Consider the following 6,569-nt stretch of genomic DNA (forward strand, 5'->3'; position numbering starts at 1 on the left):
GGAGAGTCCGGCGTGGGCCGCTGAGCACGGAACTTGCTCTCGTGTGTGCCCCTGCAGACGGAGAGCCCGAGGAGAGGGCCTGGGACGGGTCTTTTACCATCTTTTCCCGGATCACCCCCCTTTCCCATTTGGCCCGTCTGGCCCCCTCCCCTGGAGTTGGTACCTGCTTGCCCCTTGACCACCCGGCTCCTTCCCAGGGCTGCTCTGAAGCCTGTCGCTGGCCTGTGCAGTGTTCGTTTCCTCCCGCAACTGGAAGTGCCTTCTCACCCGGGGTGCTGTCTTCATGCACTTAGATTCATTCCCCTTCGCTTCTGCCTGAGTTTAGGGACGGGCTTGTCAAGCCTTTCCCAGGCAGGCGTCTCTTAGAGAGATTGCGGGTTCGGCTCCAGACCCACTGCATTTGAACAAGTGGCAATATTTTTTGCGGGTGGAGGGTCTTGCTTTCAGTTTGTAAAACACACACACACACACACACACACACACACACACACACACAAAAACGCGCATCATCTGAAGAAATAAAGCGGAGCGCAATAAAACGAGGTATATCTGTACTGAATTTTTTGTAGGGTGCCCTTCACCAGGTCTCCCCCTCCTCCGTCCTCCTCTTTACCTGTAAAAACCAACCTAGACGATCTGTGTTGTGTTTGTGAAACGACTGAGGAAAATAATTAATGCTAGCTGGGAGTAAAATGTTTTTATCTCAGTTTACTACCTCACAGAGGTGAAGCAAATGTATGTATCCTCAGGACCCTTCCTACTTAAGGTGAAACTTGGATGGGCTGGCTTACCTGTCTTGGTAGATGTTGGTAGTTGAAGGGCTCGTGTCTTGGATTTCAGAATGGTTGCATATTGTTAAAAGGATTGTTCAACATTTGGGGGTACTTGTGTTTATTTTTAAATCATTGCCATGTCAAATTTAGGCTTAGAAGGGGGGAAAAAAAAACATGTATCTAAATAGTGTTGCACCTGTTCTTCAGATTGGTATGTATATATATTTAGAGTGTCAGCAGTATTATTCACTCACACATACGTCATTTATGCCTACGGTGAATAGTTAAGAAAATGTGTTTAAAGAAGGAATTTTGGATTAACTTAGAAAGGGTGAACTCAAAGAAATATATATGGGTATCCATATATATATTCGGTTTGATTTTGAACTAGTAAACTTTTATTTGACTCTACAAAGTAGGTAAAGGGTAAGAGTAGTTATATATTTTGACACTTAGCAAGTTTTGAAAAAATTAACTATAGATTAACAGCTGTTAGTGAAGTCAATGTTTTAGGATTGTGCTTTGAGATATTATAGGGCTTTTAGAAATACAACTTTCAAAAAGTTTAAGTCAACATTGTCTATTTTTTAAAACTTCTGTATGTATAGTCTGCTTTAAAATACCTGGGAGTTATAAGAATTCTGCTGATACACAACTTTCTACCACACCAGGTTGCAAACTTAATATTATGTGTGAGTGAAGATAGGCATTTATTTTTTAAAATTGCATTTGTAAATTCATCGAAGCTTGGGCTCACTAAATAATACTTCACCAGTCTGAAATAGTGTTTATGATCTTTGTACTGTTGCACAAAAGCTTGGATTCTACCACTTTTCAGCTTAGCAATTGCATTACTCATTTATAAGCTTCAGTAATTTAAGTAGCTGAGAAAAATGTCATTTGTCTAAATTAGTAAGATACATACATTAGTGAGGTCTGTGTTGTCTGCCCTGGTCCTTGCTTTCTCATCTAGTTTTTTCCTTGACAGTAACAGAAAAGTCATTAAAGGAAGATTCCTTTTACTTGCTTGTTTGCTTTCAGTTGATCTACTGTTGGCATTTTAGTTCTGATATAGCCATTCTAAGCTCTGCTTTTTGTTTGCTTGATTGCTTGCTTATTTTGAAGAAGTTCTACAGGGTTTCTAGACTCTTAATTTTTTCCAGGGATTTTCATTATTTCATACTGATATTTTTTGAAATAAAATGTTCATGATTGTGTTTAGATGCTTTTATTCTATACATTTCTCTAAACTGTTTTATTGGGTTACTTAGTAGGGTTTCAGGTTTGCTTCTGAAATGTTGAATTTGCTTTAAGTGCGTTCAGTCTTTAGTAAAATTGTGCACATTTTAAAATGTCTGTATTGAATAAAAATTTATTGGGAGGGTTTAAGTGATGCATCAGTGGATTTCAACTGTAAACTTAAACTTATTTTTTTAAGAAAGATAAATAAGACAGCCTACATATTGTTTATAGTCTTGGGTACACTGTTCATTTACACATATGAAACTGTTCAATAATGAATATGAAGAGGCAAAGATATACCTAATTTTAATGTAAAAATTTAATATGGAATCATGTATTCCTTGACTTTGAAAGATTTTAAATTGGAATTTTTCAGTATGCTTTTTTTCTTTCTAAAAGGAATTTAGGGTAAAGCCCTATTTTAGAAACTTGGAACCAACCAAAGGTTCATGTCTTAAAGCTTTTCTTTATCTTTGTATGGGTGCCTTACCTTGTATTAAAATATTTGTTAGTAAGGCTCTAGGACAGTGAATTCTGAACAAAAATGCCAGTCAGAATCACTTTTAAAACTTAAAAAAAAAATGCAGGTTTCTGCTTCATCCTCCAGAAATTTGGCCTAGGACTTGGAAAAAATGGACTTTGTAGGATTTTGGCAATTCATGTTATCCTATATAATAAAAGCCTAATATGCTAAGTGCCTGGTTGACCTGTCGGCCATTCAACCAATCAAAGTGTAATATGCTAATGATATGCACTGACCACCAGGGGGCAGTCAGTCGGTTGTCCAGTCACTATGACATGCACTGACCACCAGGGGGCAGACACTCCAACCAGTAGGTTAGCATGCTGCTGGGGTCCGGCCAATTGGGACTGAGCAAGACGGGCCAGACACGCCCTGGAACCCTGCCGCAGTCCTTCCCCAGCTGGCCAACCTCCCGTGTACTTCCCTGGCGCTGATTGTGCACAGGTGGGTCCCTTGGCTTGGCCTGGCCTGCGTCCTCTCGCAATTCGAGACCCCTTTGGGGAGTTCAGAGAGCTGGTTTCGGCCCAATCCCACAGGGCAGGCTGAGGGACCCCACTGGTGCATGAATTCGTGCACTGGGCCTCTAGTATAAAAATAATAACTGCCCTTTAATCAGCATTACAATCTTATGCACGTACCATTCCTGTTTTACAGATGAGACAAATTTAGGTTAAATAACTGCAAGGTCACCCAGCTGTAAAGTGTTACAGTTGACACTTGAACCCAGGTTTGTCTGAATTCAAAGCCTATGTTCTTATTACCACTATTGTGACCACTGTATTATATGGTCATCTTAGCATTTTTCATAGAAATGGAGTCTGTCCTGTAATTCTTTGTCTACCATCACATGGCATCACTTCAGTACATTTCAGAAAGTTCTTTTGAGCCCCCAGCATGTAGCAAGTGTAGTTCATGTATATTGCAAACATGTCCTTATGTTTCTATAGTTAATATGTAATAAAAAATTCACGTATGGTATATATAAAATGCTGTTTGTCAACTATAAAAATATGACATAGATAATACACAGAAAATATAGTCCAGGAATTTGTATTCTAAAACTGCTAATTCTTCAGCAAATATAAAAATTTTAATTAGTGTTTGTGTTTGCACACACTGGCATATAGACTTGTCATAACACGACAGATATTGCTACCTAACAATCTTACCCTATCGGACATATTTTTCTCACATGTAACTTGATTTCTTCTCACTTTTTTTTTAATTCTTCATTTTTAATTAAAGGGGGAAGAATTTGTTTCCCCTGCACTCTTCCTTTTATTGTCAGCATTTTCTTAGGGTAGTCAAGAATGATGATTTGGAAGTTCTGGTGCCTTTTCTATTACAGCATTTTTATGATTCTACTATGAAATACTGTAATTTAGTTTCCTATTTCAAATGATGGTGACAATAGAGTAAAAAACATTTTACTCGATAGGATTAAGAGTCTACAGCCTTATGTCATTCTCCCTGTTTCTTTTTGAAAGCTTTGGAAACCAAAAGTCGAGGTTAGTGATTTTCAGTTGATGTACCTCAAGAATTTTTAAAACATGCAATACCATGCCCGGCCAGTGTGGCCAAGTGGTTGAACGTCAATTTATGAACCAGAAAGTCATGGTTCGATTTCCGGTCAGGGCACATGCTCAGGTTGCATGCTTGATCCTTCAGTAGGGAGCGTGCAGGAGGCAGCTGATCAATGATTCTCTATCAGCACTGATGTTTCTATCTCCCTCTCTGAAATCAATAAAAATATATTTAAAAACTAAAAATAAAACGTGCAATACCTGACTACTTAGTCAGGGGCAACTGACCTCTTTTCCCTTAGATTGTCAAATGGAAAAAAATGACAACAGCCAACACAACAGCCGATTGGTGTGAATGAATCAAAATTATACCTATTTTGCCTTGGCCAGTGTGACTCACTGGTTAGAGTGTCAGCCCATGAACCGAAAGGTCTTGGGTTTGATTCCTGTTCAAGGGCACGCACTTGGGTAGCAGGTTTGATTGGAGCATGTGCTGGAGGCAACCAATCGATATGTTTCTCTTACATTGATGTTTCTCTCCTCCTCCCTCCTTCCACTTCCTCCCTCCCTTCCCTCTAAAAAAGTAAAGGAAAAAATATCCTCAGGTGAGAATTAATAACAACAACAACAAAATTATACCTATTTTTTCTTGTTGAGTCGGCAAAAAAAATTTTTTGGTGTGCCACAGAATTTTAGTAATTTATGTGTGCCATGAGATGAAAAAGGTTAAAAATTGCTAGTCTGGGGATTACTAACCTAGAATTTTTTTCTCCTTCATTTACCCCTTAACCCTGCTTTATAGTTTGCCTTGTTGCTCCCTACTCATTCCTTAATACCCACTTGAGCACTTTGTAGAATGCTGTTTGTTTGTTTTTTCCTATTGATGATTGGCCTTCAAATTGCCAAATCCTTTGGCTTTCTTACAGACTATATCTACTTAACCAGCATTTTCTGCTATTGACTGTTTCTTCCTCAAAAAATTATTTTCTTTGATTTCTACTCTGTTAATTCCCTATTTTCCCTTTGGTCCACTTACCACTTTTCTTCATGTTTTCTTTGTTCCTAATTGTTGTTACCTGGGGTACTGGTTTTTTTCTTGTTTCCACTGTACATTTCATTTGAAATGAGATTTTCAGCTATGACTTACCATACCATGTTAATAGCTAACATTTATTATTTACTGTTTGCTGTCATTTTAATTCCTCAATATTTACTCATTTAATCCTAAAACACATCTCAATAAGGTTGGCACAATTGGTTTCTTTGTTGAGTTTTTGTTTGTTTTTTAATATATTTTTATTAATTTCAGAGATTAATAAAATGACAACAGCCAACACACCGAAATCATCACTTTTAAAGCATTTAAACCAGCGTTCACAAGTATCTTGAGATGGAGCATGTTTTTCTTTCATGAAGCACTATAGCATGAAGCACCATTATGGTGTGCCACAGAATTTTAGTAATCTATGTGTGCCAATAAATTCTAGGTTAGTGATCCCTAGACGAGCGATTTTTAACCTTTTTCTTCTCATGGCACACATAAATTACTAAAATTCTGTGTCACACCATAGCATCAAGCACCATAAGCTTCCCAAAGTATATGATAACTTTCAGCAGCACTTTTCTTCAAAATAATGAATTAAGATTTCCCGCAAATGTTCTTTTTTGGCATGAAATTCGACATTTTTAAGCTTAAAAATATCTATGATGTTAACACCTTCAGCAAATTTGACATGAAGTTTTGAAGCTTGCTGTCAATACAACAAAATAGCATACATATCAAATCGCATATAAACATATGTGTAACTCCATCTATTGAAAAAAATCCTCATTATTAACTGGTACACCTAGTATAATTATCCTTCCCATCACTAGATACCATATATATATGTAGTCTTTGAGTTTTATTCATCTGGTATAATTATTCAGTGAATATATTTGAGTGCTACTTTATGCTGGGCTGTTGTATATGTAATGATGAATGAAGCAAGGACCTTGACCTCATGGAGTTAGTACTCTGAAAAAAAAAAAATGTGATAAACCAGAAATTAACTGGATGCCAAGAAAATAAATGGTGATGTGAAACCTGTGTTGTTAATGGGCTTTCAGATAAATAGCTAATATTTATTGAGCACTTTCTATATGCCAAGAATTATTTTTAAAGCATGAGCTTTTTGTTAATTATTATTTTTAGAGAGAGGAAGGGGGAGAGAGAAACATCGATTTGAGAGAAAAACGTCGATCTGTTGCTTTCCATATGTGCCCCACAGGGATCGAACCTATAGCCCAGTTATGTGCCCTGATCAGGAATCTAACCGCCAGTTATCTTTCAGAGCAAAGGACAACTCTCAACCAACCGAGCCACACCAGCCAGGGCCATCCTTATTTTTAAAAAATAGAATTATACAACGATACTTGTCTCTGCAATTGAGGACTTATCACACTTCTTTTTTAAAATGTATTTATTGATTTGAGAGAGAGGAATATTCATTTGTTGTTCCACCCATG

The 6,569-nt window shown here is 37.5% G+C and overlaps 1 protein-coding gene across 1 annotated transcript in view; it reads right to left on the reverse strand.

The window, feature by feature from the left end:
• The window catches only part of AP4S1 (adaptor-related protein complex 4, sigma 1 subunit), a 69,056-nt gene extending 68,566 nt beyond the window's left edge, over nucleotides 1-490 (reverse strand). Inside the window, exon 1 of the mRNA XM_014528970.1 lies at nucleotides 164-490. The gene's annotated coding sequence lies outside the window, so the exon portion shown is untranslated. The remainder of the gene's footprint in view (nucleotides 1-163) is intronic.
• Nucleotides 491-6,569: the final 6,079 nt, after the last annotated feature.

This window comes from Myotis brandtii, unplaced genomic scaffold (genome assembly GCF_000412655.1).
Source record: "Myotis brandtii unplaced genomic scaffold, ASM41265v1 scaffold667, whole genome shotgun sequence".
Lineage (NCBI taxonomy): Eukaryota > Metazoa > Chordata > Mammalia > Chiroptera > Vespertilionidae > Myotis > Myotis brandtii.